A 17,515-nucleotide genomic window follows, 5' to 3' on the forward strand; every position below is an offset into this window, starting at 1 on the left:
AGTCATATGCTATTGCATGAAGCTTCCATGCGTTTAACACAGTGTAGAAGAGGGAAACTACAGCTGGCTTTGATAGGATTAAATTATACACCTAATCCTGTTTGTTCCAGATGTCAATACATAAAAGTAATATCAGAGACTCAAATGCAGAACCTCCATACATAATTTTAATCCCTCATCCTGTGCTGTAGGTCAGAAATCTGGAAATTGTAGCGCCTAAAAGCTTCTAAAACTGGACTTCTTTCTCATTGCTTTAAGATCCAGTACTGATAACAGTAAACATTTTACTGAGTTATTTTAGAATTCCCTGTGTGAGAACTAAATGAATTGCAAATTGGTTATACAAAATGATGGAGGGAGTTCAGCATTTTAGGGCAGGTGAAAAACATGTCACACATAGTGACTTTCAATCAGTGACAGCATACCTAGACAGTGCCAAACTGAAAACTAGGCAGCATGCAACAGCTGAAAAGACAAAGTGTGATGTGCATTTAATTTCACCAAGAGAACTGTCACATGCCACAGAACACATCAACAGCTATTGCAAAATAACTATTTTATGTGAATGAATATAGGTGTACCTATGTGTATACACTCATACATATATTATGAATACTATATGCATATATATTGCTTGCCTGGGTATTGTATTTCTTTATTGTAGAGGCAATCTTGTGTGACTGTAACAGTTTACACTTTAGGTATATGCTACACTGCATGTTTTGCAGGTGCCAAATGGCAAAAATATATATACCTTCTATAAAATCTATATACCTTCTATAAAATCTATATAGAATCTGATAATTATTCTAATGCAGAGAAATTCCTCATTGTGTGAAGATTACAAAAAAAAAAAGTATCATAGTGAAATCTATGTATCTATTTTATTTTTAGACCACCAGCCTCTCAATAAGAAATAATAAAAAGACTGCTTTTGTGGAGCCTAAAATGCTTTATGCTTTGCTGCTGCAAATTTAGTCAGCAAAAGCAGCTCAACTCATCTAAAACTCATTTATGAGTTGTGCTGACATGAATGAAACCATCAATGGTGCAAAAACAATGACAGAAAGAAAAAAAAAATTTTTTATTTTAAGCTTCATTGAAAATAAAAGACAAACCATTTTTCAAATAGGAATAGTTGGTGATTAGTAGAATTTAAAATGTTATCAAAATCTAAAATAATCATACTTAAAGTGTTAGTGGATCAAAGGTAGGTTAAATTTATTGCAACAAGAAATAAAAAATATTTTAGTTTATTACAGCAAGAGATAAAAAATATTTTAAAGATTATATAGTGCAGTTACCCCTAGACTTTTGGCCAAAATTGGTACAATGTGGCTGTGATTTATTTTATACTCAGCTTTCAGATCCTATGACTATCTAGTGATTTGCAGCATTCAGAACAGAGTAACAACAGCAAAGCAGCCAAGGGGCTTTCCAGAGGTCCCAAATGTATGCACCTGCAGATTATTCCAGTAGATCCTGGCAAGGTAGTCTTTTGGGCAACAGACACACTTTTCTGTGTTTTCAGCCAGGCAGTCCACAGAGATTAGTAGTTCATTTCTCTGGTGAAGGCTGCTGCTGGAGCTGTAAAGAGACCTTCACAGGCTGAAGGGAAGCTTGTGAGCTGAAAAGGAAGAAAGGGCAGAAAGCGTTCTGGTTTTCAAGAGTAATGCTTGTCTTGACTTGAACAATAATTTTGTCTTCATTGCAGCCATTCTATAACTATGTCTCTAAAAGAATTTCCAAACTTACAGTTTGGAGCAGTTAATATAGGTCTTTTAAGGAAATTCTATTATTGCTTCAGTTGGTGTACATTTTCATACATAGTGTACCTATATATATACTCTTAATGTATATCTATGGTTTGAAGACATATTTACATTTCTATACATGGAAGAATTTCAGAAAAGTCAGGGTTTTGTGTTTCTCCCCGTTTTTTTTTTCCAGGAAGACTTTCAGTCCTTAAAAACATATTAACTGAATTTTCAGTTTTGATGCACAAAAAAGGAATAAGTAAAAATTTTGGTTTTATAGATGATTATATCTAAGCAGATAATAAGGGGTGAAACCTGCAAATATTTATTTAAATGAAACACTGAATTTTCCATGGCAATATTCTAACTCATTTTGTGCTCATTTTCCAAGAATATTCTAGGAAACTAATTTACTGAGAGGCTGCTTAAAATATGTATTGTTTCTGAATAGTGGATGTACCAAAGAAAGTCATACTCAGAGTTCTAATATGCAGTTATTGAAAATGAACAATAAGCTATTAGTTCTAAACTCTAGTCTGCTCTCCAGAGAATGAAGAAGAAAACGTGTCTGCTGCTTATATGCTAACTGCCTGAAATCTCCTGCTGTTCTTTGCATCTATAGTCACACATCATCATCATAATCAATTGCATCATCTTCCTACAAATATTCAGTATATTTGTAACTTAAAGCATAGTCAAACATGTCTTATAATACGACCAAACATGGGCAGAAACATTTGGAGAGCGGGAAGTTTATGAAGCCAGGTTTTTTTTGTGGCAAGACTAGGATTCACATAGATGATAAAGTGCATAGAACAAAAGCCCTATTCCTGTTTATTGCTACAGATAAGTAATAAGAGGTCAAATTCAAGCTAGTCTTCACTTTTATTCCATTCTTGTAGCAAATTTCTTACTACACTGTTACCAAGTATATTTGCAGAGAGAATTTGGCTAATGTTAACAAATAAATAAATAAATAAATAGATGCTGTTATTCTTATATTAAGAATCTTTGATCTCAGATTTCTTTTCAGAACTGTACCTTTTAGTATGTATGAGTCTCACACTGTTGATCCTTCCCTTGTAGATGCCTGACCCAGGCCTGTGGGTCGCAGGTGTGTACAGCAGAGAACCCCAGGTTCCTCTGGTGCTCTCTAGCCTGCACGTCAGTCTGGATGGGTCACAAATCAGCAAATACGAGTGGCCGTACTCCAAAGGGTAGGTCATCATGTAAAGATTTGTGCTGAAAGGGCTTCAGCAGGGAGCCAGGCTATATCAGTGTGAGGTGTATTATGGCTTTCTGCTCACCCTGAGTGACCCACTCAAGTGCACCATTGTCTGTCTTGCAGCTGAAAGGAAGATGCTTTTTCACAACTGTTCAAAAAGGAAGAAAGGAAGCTATATTCAGCAAATAAATTATTAACTCTGAGTGATTCCCTCAGCTCTATGGAACAGTCATTGCTGCCCCAGTTTTCTGTCTTGCATATGAAGCATAAAATATCATTCCTGTCCTCAAAGCCTTTTCTTATAGAAATTGGTGAGATGGTTAAAGTCAGAATTAAGCAAGATGAGGTAACATCTTTTGGCAAAGAAGATGTAACTTCACAGTTCTATGTTTTCAAGATCTTGTTCTGTTCTTGAATTGAAAAGGAGAGATACCAATGAGATAAAGGCGGGGAAGAACCGCTCTGCAATTTCTCTGACATGGCAGGATCTACTTAGGTGCATCCATCAACAGCAAAATCTTCACATTTGGAACATAATTGGTACAGTGGTCTGAAGATAAACTTTTAGCCCTTTTAGCTCCTATCCTTACTCCTTACAGCAGGAGTTTGATACAGCTCAGCAGTGTGACTTTTCACAGATATGAAAGGGCTGAACAGAAATCTGTAAGCCACCTGAATCAGCCAATGCAAAGATTTTACTGGCTGATAATGCTGAGCCTTACATAAATAAGTCAGTATTTTTACTGAACTAAGAGGAGTTATGCAAACTAACCCAGATGTTTCAGGATAAATTAAACTTTCTAGTGTCTTGACTCATGAGTTTTCTTAGATCATTCATAGTAGATAATTGAAGAAAATTATCTGGGCAGAAAGTATGTATGTTTTTATTATATATCTGTTCAACAATAGAGGTCATTATCTCTGTCTTCCAAATAATGGGAAATGAGTGGGAAATGAAACAAGAAAGGAATATGATCTTCTGAAAATAGGACAGTAAATCAGGGTCAGAAGTTAGATTTGACTCAGTATCTTCTGAGTACCAAATCAGTTTGCAGACTGTCTGCTTGTATATCTGTATCTGTACAGATATACCTCTGAATAGCTACATATATATATATATATATATCTCTTTTTATAAGTAAACCAGATGTTTTTTCTAAATGATCATTAAGATATCTGAGGAGCTATGTAGATTCAGTAATATTCTATTATTGAGAACATTATTTGCACTACTTGTTAGTGATTTGAAGGACAGAAACCAGAGAATAAAGTAGATGTATGAAATATTTTGGAGGAAAAGCTGTTTGATTATTCAGACACCTAAACACGTGTATCCAGATAAATTCATTTCATATTGAAGTTTTTCAGTGTAACATGGGAAAACCTCACTTTATGAACAAAAACTGTTGGCTGAAAATGTAGTGAAAATGTCAGTCTCTTAGTGTAGTTAGAAATCCATCCACTGTATAAATTTATGCAGTTATATAAGATGTTTTGACTGGATGTTTTTGTGTGAGACTTTTTTTCAGTAATTCCTAAAGAAAAAAACCATTTTATTTTGGGAATTTCTTTCAGGTCTCTGAACATAAAATCTTAGTCTAGAACTGTAATAATTGCAATTAGCTTCCAATGATTATTTCCCTGCTCTGTAAATTTAAATAAGACCATAAATATTTAATGTAATTTTATACATCAGCTTAATGTAAATATAAACTTGCAATTTACATTTTTCAGATAGGTTTTGAAAGTCTGCAAGATGCTTATGGTTAAATATAATCATGGTTCTGTTTGACTAGGGAAATAAAAATGGGATGATCTACCTGAAAGATCATCTTAATTCAGCTGGTCAATGGTTGTTCTATGGAGAGACACATATTACACCACTGATATTAGCCCTGAGAGAAACAGTCATTTGTCTGATGGTCTTGGCTCCAAATGTTTCCTGAGGAATTCAGAAGGCGAGGGAAACGTTCCCAAGTCTTCCTTCCACATTCTGACGTCTTCCATTGCAAAGCAGATGGAAGTACAAGTTACATCACGTGCTAAGTGATTCTGTTCCCTCGGTGCAGTCTGTGCAAGTCTGATCAGATGCCTTTCTTCTGGAGGCCAGGAGACACAAAACTGTAGAGAAGCAGAAATTTCTCCTTTACTGAAACTTCCTCAGTGAATCAATATGGAGAACAACCAATTTAAATAAGATGCCATTGATATGTAAGCTACTAAAAGTCAGTACGTACCCAAATGTAGCCTTCATAGTGAGGCCCTTTAAGTCCTTCCTACTGGCTCATATGATCATCCCACAGCCAGTTTGGAAGGTCATTTGACCTGAATGCTCTTCATTACATGAGATGCAAAGCAGGTTTAAACTTGGCCCGTGGAAAATACATTGTTCAGTTCTTAGGAAAAAATACCACTGCATAGCCAAGCATCACTGTAATTTTTTAAGATCATTTTTAAAGCTTTTTGTGTATTCATTCTTCTGCTATTATCCTATATCCTATTTCTCTGTATCTGGATTTTGATGACTTTTTTTTTTTTTTAATGTCATTTTAAGCAAGCCAGGAGCAGAACAAGAAGAAAATTCACTCAAGGCTCAGGCTTGAACTTATTTTGCAGTTAGGGATTTATAGCAAGGGTTTTTATCCAGCTTTGACACATGTAAATGTCTTTAGCCCTATTTCTTCTTTTTAGTGTGACAAACAGAAATCCTCCCCCAAAATAAAAACTGAGGTATATGAGTTTGCTGCTGTTTTCACAGAGCTCTTCTCTAGGAATGAATTTTTGGCCAGCAAAATCCTCTTTGTTTCTCTTCTTTGTGAGTTTAATATTCTTTTTAAGTGAAGGGCCTAAATGGGCTTAGTTGTCTCAGTTAGTTCCTAGGTAGTCAATGCTTTCCTGAGGTATTTCTGTATCCTTTCTGAGAAATAAATTCCCAAAGTGGTTCACTGGAAATATGTGCCATGATCTGAAGGTTACAAGAGACCTCTTCACTAGCTGTGGATTAAATACTACCTGAAGGTTTAGATAAAGGTTCTGAAATAACCCAAAGACTACAGTTGCATAATCTGGAAGAGAATATGTCAGTTTCCTTATTTGTAAAAAAAATTATTAGTCCAGGCTAAACTGACCTTACGGGATTCAAACTGAGATCAATAACTGAGACTAGAATTGGTTTTTATGTCAGTTTGAATATATCCCTGTTGGTGAGTATGTGACTTTGCAGGATTTTTTTTGGTAGTGCTTTGGTATAGTTCAGCTAAGTCCTTTGCCTAACAATGGAGGGGGTTTATGGATAGTCAGCAAGTGCAAGTTCGACCATGATCTGACTAACTAGTCTAGAAAGTGTGTGATGTTTGATGAAACAGAGTAAACACCACCACTGCATGTTGTGAAGCAAGCAGATCTGTAGAAGCTACTGCAAATGGAGCAGTGTCCTGGAGATGTAGCTCTGTTACCTGTGCTTAGAGAATGTGTGCAAATGTCAGCATTCTCTCCCAAACAGGCCTCAATGAAAATCAGTTTTCCTACCACAAAATATATTTTTTGGGAAATGAAGCCATAAAATAAAAATATGACCTTGCAGCAATTTGTAAAGGAAATTTTTAGATATTTGCCAGCTTCGTCCTCCTTCCCTGTTCTGCCCATGTTATATGCACATGGCAAAGTCATTCTTTTCATGAGGAAGAGGCTGGTCCTCCATTCTGACTCAAGTCAGAAATTTGAATCTGAATGCTCTGACAACAAGAGGCTGCTGCAGTTGTTAATTGCAAAATCAACTCTTCAATTAGACGGTCTTTCAAATCCTCCTTTTCCCTGAGCACCGTTACCACAAATGTCTGAAGTCATTCTCCAGTTATCCTGGCCAAATGAGTTACCCAAAATTCGATGCTCAAACAGACTTGTCAAGTCATGATAGGTAAGCTATTGGAGTACCACCTTCTTTTAAAGAGATCCCACATGAAGCCCATGTGAAATGAGCTACTTTTCAGTACAAAACTTCACTTATTTTTTATAAGCTTCACTTATTTTCTTTTCAACATTCTTGCATTCTTCTATTACACTTTATTATACACAGCTTCACAAGAGAATTTGATTATTACCAATGCATGAGAAAACCGTCCCCCTTCTTAGCCTAGATTCCCTTGTCCTGAGGGTCAGTTTGGTAGTTATTTTTCCTTTCAAAGTCATCTTTGACAGAGGTGTCAATCCACATTGGAATGATGCAGGTTTACATAAAAACCAACAGACTGCAATTGGAAGTTCACAGATGATGCAATTCTCATTTTGGAAAAGGAAAAATAAGAAACAATAGGAAAGGAGCGGCTATAGGCTATGTAATAGTTACAGAGCAGCAATATTCAATGCACAAAAAGCTCAGAATGTTTTCTAAACCAGTTTCCTAAAATGTTTATAATGTCAGACAATTTTATGATATTACTAAGCAATAAAGCAATTTTGAAGTCATGTATTTCCTGGAAGCTAATGACTGGACACTGGATCTGAAGCCCCATGAAAGGACTTGTCATTTTACCTCTCCTGTCATTAGCAGCCCAAAAGAGATTAAAACTATTTTATATCACAGGTGTCTAAAAATACAGAGGAAAGTGATTACTTTTAAATATTTTTCCTTTTTACCAATTTAAAATTGTGTTCTTCTACTCAAAGTTCTGGCCTACATCACTGCTTTTGTTTCATATTATATTACTCTGTGGAAGAACCAGAGATAATGATTCTGTCAGTAAAATGCTGAACCAGTTCCCCCAAGATTTTAATAGCATCTGATTTATTGCATTTAGTAATCTTCTATAGGAACAAATGGATGAAGTGCTTTATAGTTTTAACATATCTCCACTTCTCTCTGCTTTAAAACTCTAATCCCTTTTTGATTTAGGGACACAGACCAACAAACCAAGCACAGTTCAGAAGATATTTTCCCAGAAACATGAAATCTCTCATAACCATTTAAACCAAGAACTTATATGGAGATGGTTTTATACTGTGAAGCAGAGGGCCACATCCTTTTCACAAGGAAATAATCATAGTACTCCTGACTTCGTTCAAAATCAGTATAACTTTGCTCATTTCTGTTAAACGAGTGTCTGACCCAAGGCTTTCCACAGAGAACTGGTGGCCTTCCTGTGCATATTTCAGTTTTGAAGACTTTCTCTGGAGTGTTTTCTGATAAAACTAGTGATTTTCCCAACACTTTTTCTAGTAGCAACTGTATTAGTAAATAAGTACAATTATCCAAGAAACAGTCTGTGGTGTCAAGTTGCACATAGTCTTCTCCCTGCTCTCAGAGGCTTCATGCATGCAACCTGTTGGGAAGACTACAAACTACACTAGACTTTTCCATGAATGCTGCTTGGGCACTGTGTACAACAGTCCTGGTTGGCACAGTTCAAAACTCTTTTAGGGACTATGCTAAAAATTCAAGAGTATGAAAACTGTATACAAGAACTTTTTTCTGTGACCTGTTTAGAAGTTGCTTTTAGATCTTAGGTACCTTTCATTGTTGTGTAAGAATTCAATTTAATTGGGAAAGTGATTGTTTTCCCCCTTAAAACTGATACTTGCACAAACTGTGTTGATTTCAGAATTGTTACACAAGTTTAGTGTCCCTTGCTCTGAACTGCTTTGAATTTTGAGCTAGTTTTATTAAATTAATGACTCTGATAAATAAGTTCTGTATTGTCTTCTGATACATTATTTTTCTGGAAAATCAAGATGATCCTACATATGCTATGCAAACTGAGTTTATAAGTATTAAAGTCTTTGTTGCTCACCATGTATCCCCACAATTATGGTAAAAGTCCAGCTCTTCAGCTGATGCAATAATTAAAGTTCTGTGTAAAAGTGGTGAGCCTTGAGCAGTACACTGAAAACAAGTGTGCGAAATCAAATCAAGAAAAATTAGTATCTTTTGCAGATACCAGTTTCCCTGTCTATATGGCCTGAATATCTGCAGTTACTGTAAACACTGCAAATTATGTATCAGTAGAAATGATCAGCCACAACAAATGTATGTATTTCAATCCAGAAAGCGAACAAATGAAAAAACATTGTCAGGTTATGCTGTATAGTAGTTGTTCTTCATTTCAAATGTTTCACATTCTGTACAAGAGCCTGAATTTACCTGCTCAGGGTAGACTACTAAACAAGTTGCTAGATTCTATTTTTCTGAAATGATTGCTTTTAGGACATGGTGCTGTAATAAAATGGTCTGTCCTTCTACAGTCATGCAATCAACTGCATACAGGCAACAGCAATCCAACCCATGTAACAGCAGGTCTGTCAGAAATTTACTTCCTTTGATGCAAACATTTATGGAAAAATGAGTGCTTTTTTCTTTTTGCTTTATGCTGCCGTTGTTATTGTTTTTCTTTAGCTGAATACATCTAAGTTGCTGGCAGTTTCACTATTAGCTGGCTAATACTGAGATTGTTAACTTGCATTAAATCGGTATGAAGCTTGATTCCCACTGTTCTTTCAACTGCCATTAGAAACTCTTTAATTGAAGCTCTTCATACAATGTCTGTTAACCCTGACTGAGATGGGCTCAGCTTTTTAAAGAAAATTGCAGCTGTTCCATTTGGGTCATTTACATCTATTGCAGAAGGTCACCTACTAGTTATGACTGAAATTGTGACACCTTGAGGGCTTGTGGTATTTTATTTATTTATTTGCTTACTTATTAATGTAGAAAAATCCAGTCAGTATGCCAGTTCAGGGGTGTTCTAAGTTCTCTGCCAGACTAGTCTCAAATTTGGATCCTGAGCACATAACCACCTATAAGTTAATGTTGACATAATGTTTCCTGAGGTGCTGAAAGTGTTCTATTTCTGCAGTAAAATTTCCAAAAATAATCAATTTTTGATAGTGGGGAGTAGATCGATGTTTCTCTTATACTGGTGCCCACCAGAAACCATGATCTAGGGACCTCTTTTAGCTTTTCTGCACAGTCTGACCCAACAATTATTTACTGCACACTGAGCAGAGGATGTTCTACATACGGCAGAGCCAAAAAGGGCTGGGTAGAGCACTCACTATGGATGTAGATGATAAAAGTCCAGCTCTTTTTCACCCTTCCCCTCACCTTAAGAGCATTTGAATGCACCTTTTCCAAGAAAGTGATTTAACTATGAGAGTCTCTTTGGGTCTGCTTCCCAGATTTTTAGCAAACCTTTTATCTGAGACAGGAATACTTTCTTCATCTGCCTAAGCTCTAAAGCCTAGGGTCATATCTGTTGTCTGGCTATGTTTTAAGAATTCATTCAAGAAGAACCATTTTCCACATGGCCAGGAAGGTGTACATCTCTATACTACTTTCTTTTGGGTGGGTAGAAATCTCAGCTCAGATTTATTTTACCAATGAGGGATTTGAATGCATCTCAGCTGAAAAGAAGCTATTGGATTACTCAGCTATTGGATAGAGGGAGGAGAATGCAATGCTGCAGAGGACCTCTGAGGAATGGCTGGCTTAGGTGTGTTTTTAGCATTATGTCATTGCTAGAATGTGAATCTTGCAAGGCAGCTCTCTTCAGTTCTTATTAATGCAGTAAGAATAGAGTGATCACCTGTGAAAAACCATGAATGAAAGGGAAAGAGGTTCTTAGCTTACTGATAGCTGCTGTGTGTGAGTATTGCTCTAAAAGCATGAAGAGATGTATCTGTTGGTAATGTAGATGGAGAGTCCATTTAACACTGTCAATACAGGCAGGGATAATACTTCTCCCATTTATTTTCTTGTGCATTCCTCAGCACCCCTATGTTACAACCATTAGAAGATTACTTCATGGTTTTATTATGTAGGCATTATATAGGTGACATTTACCTAAATAAATGGCTATTTTAATGGATATTTGAATATCACAAATGTACTAACACTAAGATAATACCAATATTATTATCCTTCTGTTGTCTCTTCTTATATTTTTGATTACATACCTACTTCCTAAGTTACCTACTCCTTGTCTACTCATATGGTAAGTATAGTCTTTGGAAAAATTAAGAAGTTACACTCAATAATCCATTACAGTCTCCACACCTTAGACTGCATTAGGAAAAAAGTCAATAATGTAATGATGAGACCTATTTAACTTTTGAAAATATTTCTTCATTGGAGCACTATCTTCCAAACTTGGTTAGGGCTGTTACAAGAGGGAGTATTCCATAGCCTGCTGTCAGTTTTTGTCTTGAGAATACTTTGATATCTGATACCAGAATTACTGTTTAATGAGCTATAGAAAGCATGTGGTTTTGTCCATGAATAAGTATTTTTCTGTACATATAAAATAGGAAGTGTTTTGCTGTTGCCATAAACACTGTGTTTCAATGGCACAGTTCAGCCTGCATGTGAATGCAGGAGCTGTGCAACCACATGTCAGCCCTGGTCCCAGGAGACATGACTTGGACAAGAGAGGATGAAGGCTGGTGCTTTCATAGCACTTATTAAATCTACTCCCACTCCACTAAGTGGTATCTAATTTCATATTATCAACATTTTTGATTTTTTTAATTTCCCAGATGCAGATAACAGAGTGCACCTTGAGTTGCTGATTAAGTCTTTTTCGTACTTAGCCTAAGCAGTGCTTATGCTCACATGAGTTGTTTAAACAGCCTCTGCCAAGTCATATTTTACCATGAAGGTGAACCAGGCTCCTTCAATATGTCTAGAACCTAATGATATACCATCAATCCTGGTTTCTTAATGAAATTATCTGAAAAAAATCTACTTATATTTGGAATTACATACAAATGTCCAGTATAGTTTCTCTGAGCCCATATAGTATTTTACTTGACCTTCACAGCTGTCTTACCTTGCATAAATATTGTCTTGAATTGATTTCTGAGTTTTTTTCTTTTCTTTTTTTTTCCCCCTGGTAATACTTCAGTGGTTTCCCCACGTTAGTTTTAAATGCAAGATATAGTCTGTTCGGTTCAACACTGAATACCACTGTATGTTTTTCCAGCATATTTTCTCCCTTGGATTGTGAAATCTTAATGCAATGTACACTGATGACAGCAGTGTTATCTCCAGATTCTCTGGGCAGCTTCTATGTTGTTAAGAAAGTACCTATTACATGATAGTTCCATTAGTCCGACTCGATGTCATTCATAGTTTCCAGTTGTTGCTTGTTTTTGTGCTCCTTTTTCTACAGCTCTACTGTTCTCTCTTGTGAAGAGATATTGTTCTTCCTGTCCCTACCTGAGCACTATTTTTGTATTATGAGAATGCTCATGTTGCTATTTCAGCTCTGGCTCATCTTCCATGTATTGAGGCCACCTGACACAGGACTTCTGCTTTGGGAATGGTAAGTAACATTGCCTGCTCTTAGGAATCTGAGTGACAGTGTCTTTTCCCAGAAGTGGGATCCTTTTATATGCAGCTCCTTTTATATATGTGACTATTTTTTCTCTTATTAGTTCTCTTTTGAAGTCTACATATCTGCAGCATTCAGCAAACCTATCAAGTGCTGTCATGAAATCTTCATTATTTGCCTTTTATTCCGTGTTTTATTATAGCAAGTAATCCTGATACTCTTGCTTGGAGGAAGTCACAAAGAATAATAGACTACTCCAGCTTCTGAGGCATGCTCTCCTGTCACTGTAAACCTAGAGAAAATAGCTAGGAAGGAACCAGGTCATTTATTCTTAAGTTGCACCTTAAGAATAGTTTGATAGTTGGTTTCTTAGTCAAATTAAAAGATCTCAGTCAGCTTGCCATTGTCACTTGTTCTTCTTGAGTTGGTTTCCTTAACTCCATTATGAAAATCTTTCCTCTAGAGAATTTGTCTAAGTTATTATCTTTTCTTAATTACTCTAATAGCATATACTATAAAACTAAGACAAGAAATTGTGATATTTATTGTTAAAAAATAGTTTCTCTGACTGAAATATATTAAAATCCATGAGGAAAGCTAACTTGTTTTGACACCAGGATGCATGGAAACAGCATGTTGCATAGCCCTGATGGTATGTAATCATATTATCTGATTTAGATCTGGATCACTGGTATTCTTTGCTGTTTAATCAGCTTTAGAAGTTAACCAGCTTATGCTGGTATAGAATGTTGTATCTGGAGGAAAATTGCTTTCCTGTGAAATGACAAACCTGATTAATATCCAATATTGTAGCTTCTGAAAACATCTATGCTATCTAGTTAACTATTTTAGCCATACAAAAAAAAGCAGTGATACATATTGAAGATTAATTATTTAATCGAAATATATGTTTAAGGAAAACTGACTTTTAATATAAAAATTATTGATAATTATTATCAATGTAATTGTCTGAATTTTTAATGAAAAATGGAAAAGCAATGGGTTTTTTTTAATATTTTGGTGAATGGTATCTATCAAAGCAATTTTTTGAAAAAATTGTTTTTAACAAATACATTTTTTCACAAATAATTATTCTTTTGTTTCCTCCTTTTTAATTAAAAGCTATAACAAACTCATACTGAGATTTTTCTGAAATTACTTTTCCCAGAATCATTTTTTAACAGACTTAATACTCAAAATTTTGAATAAATGTCATCTTTTGCAAGAAACACCAGTCCAACCTAGTGTCTGCTGAACTCAGTGAGAGTATATGACTCATAGAGTCATATAATAATTTAAGATGGAAGATATTTCTGAAGATCATCTAGTCAAAATCCTACTCAAAGAGGGACTGAGTTCAAAGATTTTACAGGATACAGCTTTTCCTGGAAGACTCTATACACACGTAGACACCCATGATAGTCTGTGTCTAAATGTGCTTTTTACATATATATTGGGGCTCAGAATATGACTTACCACCAGTAAGGAATGTGAAGTTTGCTCTCACAGTTTGGAATGGCTTCCTGCATTTTTTCCAGTTGTGAAAGCGGTTTAAGCTTGAATCTCTGACAAAATAAAGCTTTGATATTCAATATTCAAATAAACATTCATTTAAGTGCAGTTCACATTTCTAAAAACTCTAATTTTTTTCCTTTGGTTTAGTTATGAAGCCTGCTGCACATGTATGGATGAAAATTATAAATATAAGTATGTCCTTTGCATTTTGTGCAATTATTTAATTTTGTGAGATTCTGCATGTGGGCACGATGAAGAAGGGAGAAGAGAAGAACAGCTATTGACCATCTTCTTTGCCCTTCATGAGGGTTGAATGAGAAGTAGGAGTATTGAGTCAGGGTTGTGTGACTGTCAGGAGCACTGGCACAGAAGTGTGGAGGGGGTAGAATTTGGTTCAGACCTGTGCAGTTAGAGATTGGTACTCATTCTCACTCTGAGTGGCTTGTGTGGGTGCACACACATCCTCCCCAGCAATCAACTTCTGCATGTACTCTTATGACTCACTCCCCCCCCCCCAAATATTCACAGACTGTATACATATACATAGAAATAAACAAATATGCACTTGAATATACCCTACAGAAAGACAGTAGAATTTATAGGTGTCACATTCTGCATCTTAATTAGATATTTTCTTTTGAATCTCATCTAAAGATGCAAAAGCAGGTCCCAGAGCATGTCTATTCATGTTGCAGTACCTTGGCTCTTGATTCTAAAAGCATCTACTAGCACTTGATTTGTCAGTTGATATACATGTGATCTAGGATTTAGTTTGAGTCTCTGAGAAACTGCTCATTGGCACATGTCTGAAGCTGCCTTTATACACATAAGGATTTTATTTATCATAACTTTTAAAATTAGAAAATAGATACATAACTTTAGAGATATTTTGTGAAATGACATGGAAAAGCAGTTATGACAAAAAGGATAAGAATCCATGCTCTTAGTGTGCCTTAGTTTGTTGAGAAAACCTAATGTAATTCAATGAATCTGCAAGTACATTTTCAGTCCATGACTGTCAATTCAAGGTTACTTCATAAAACTGAATTATGAACAAAAATTATTGGTGAAGATGAAAAAGGCAAAGAATTAAAACAAATGAGGAAATGGGTATTAACAAATTAGAAATTAGAACAATAAAAAAATGTCAATGGAGATTTATGGAATAATTTTTTTTCTTATATGGTCTTTTTTTGACCATTATTGGCCTATATATGTCTTCAATATGTAGAAAAATTATCTATTGACTTCAGTAGCACTCTTTCAATTCATGCAGGCAACCATTTCCACTTGAATAAATGATAAATACTATTAATGAGTATTTTCTTACGCAAATGGAATTGCAAAGCTATTCCTTTCTCCATACATTTTTCATCCAAATTCTACTTTTGAGCTAGCATTAAAATAAGAATAAATTTAGCAATTTATAAGCTTATGGCATTATATTTTTCTTTTACACATATTCTTATGACAGAAACATTTGTCTTCTTGTTAATTTTTCTTCATTTCTTGCCTTCAAATTGTCATTTGAAGCACGAGATGCTTATAAGATTACAATTATCTGCTCAGTGAGAAAGGTTATTTATCAAGTATAGAATTAGTGAAAACATAAAGCCATTAGTCTCTTTCTCCACTTTGTTTTCTATTCCAATTCCCTAGCTAGAACTGAGTTGCTGTCTAGACATCTGTATTTGCACAGATAGTAAAATTAACTATTGATTTGGCCTATACACAAAACTCCAAAATATGAATGCAAGCTGGGTTTGCCAAAAGGTAATGGTCCTGGGTATAGTCAGACATTCCTGGAAGACAAAAAGGAACAGATTAAATTTCCTTCAGCTGCAGAAGACCAAGAACATTGTTCTCTTTTCTTTCATGTTTCCTTTATGTTTTCCTTTCTGTTTCCTTCATGTCTGCACAAAATTAGGCACTTCTTGTGGCCTTTTAAAACACTGAATCCTGCTCAGTGTATGCAGAAGAGGCCAAATTCTGAACCCCGATTCCAAACTTGAAAGACGGGTATTATTCAGCATTTCCATCTGACCATCAGTATCTGTCCTCCTTCTCAAACACGGGGTTTCATGAAATCAGTTTACAGTCACTTTTTATGTGCCAGCATCTGTTTCAGATATCTGCATTGCTACAGCAAGGCACTGTGTTTCAAATGAGGCAGTAACAAAATTGTTCAGACCACACAGATTCCTGAAGTGCCTGTCAGCAGCTGTAAATGGTTGAGCAAGTGCAAGGGCTCCAATTCTGTTTCAAAGTAGGCCACGTGAGAGTACAAAGAAGAAAGTATTATAGTATCTTTCTGTAGCATTAAATGGACTTGAAATCTCAGAAAGGGCATAGTTTCATCATGCAGAAGCTCTGGGAGTAACTGAACTTTATGGCACTTCTGCATCTCCACCCCTTGCTTGTTTCTGTTGCAGGATTGTTTTTAACCACAGTCATTTCCCTCAACTAGTTTGAGTTCAGAGCAAAACCTCATAAGCAGTTGAGCTGATACTTCAGGAAGGGTAGATTCCTGGGACAGGAGAGTGATTTTATAGAATCACAGAATGGCTGAGGCTGAGAGAGATATCTGGAGGTCATTTGGAGGTTCATCCCCCTGCTTAAGCAGGGCCACCTAGAGTCATTTCTCCAGGATCATATCCAGAGAGATTTTTGATATCTCCAAGGATGGAGACACCACAGTCTCCATTAGTGACAGTGACAGTGCTCAGTTGCCTTCAAACTAAAAAAATTTAAGCTTGACTGTCATTAAATATTTTGTGTGATGACAGCCAGCTCTAAATTAGAGCTAAGAATAACTTTTAGAAGTTCGTAAGTTCCAGCTCAGGTCTTAAAGACTTCAGACGCCTGTGTTTCTATAACACAGTGTCAGTCTGCCTGGATGCATCTATACTAGTCAGTTCTAGTGTGCTTTGGAATGCTTCAGGGCATGGGAATGTGATTGTCCTTGCTAGGCAAATCTTGACACACTCCCTAAAAAATATTCCGCCTGTTGTAATTATTTATGTGTCCCAACAATTCCCTCATATGGTCTGTCAGCCAGAGCAGCTCGTGAGAATACACAATGGGCAGTTTCCCTTCAGCTACTGTTGCAAATGTACCACCACAGCTATCCAGTCCGGGCAGTTTTTTAGGATGGATTCCAGCCATTCTGTGAATTGTCTCAGTGTCTTCAGAGCTCTGAGGCATGTTTAATTTGCTGGTAAAGAATTGGCCTGTGTCTGCAGGATATCTGAATGTGTGCTCATCTCTGTGACTTGAGCTTTAGTACATCAGTTTACATGCTCTTGACTCCCGGCTCAGTATGCAATGTGTGTAGGGCAGGCAAGAACCCTGAAATTGCCTCTTTTCTTTTTATCTTAGTTTCCTAGAAATATTTTCATTATCTGTTTTCTTTTAGAACTTGTCCATAACTTGGGTTCTATTTGTGGATTTGCCTTCCTGAATAGCCCTCTCAACAAGAAAATCTATTTAATTTCTTTTTTTTTTTTAAATTGTCTACATCAGAGTGGATAATGTTGTGACTCAGACACATGATAAACAAACAAATCAGCTTGCTTAATTTTAGCTGGAATACTACTTTTCAATGTGTTTTTAGCCTTGAAATAATACACCTTAAGAGCAAAAAAAGCTCTGAGCAGATTTTTGATTGAAAACTGCAATTGCTATCAGTATTTCCA

Source organism: Corvus cornix, chromosome 1A (assembly GCF_000738735.6).
Source record: "Corvus cornix cornix isolate S_Up_H32 chromosome 1A, ASM73873v5, whole genome shotgun sequence".
In the NCBI taxonomy this organism is placed as follows: Eukaryota; Metazoa; Chordata; class Aves; order Passeriformes; family Corvidae; genus Corvus; species Corvus cornix.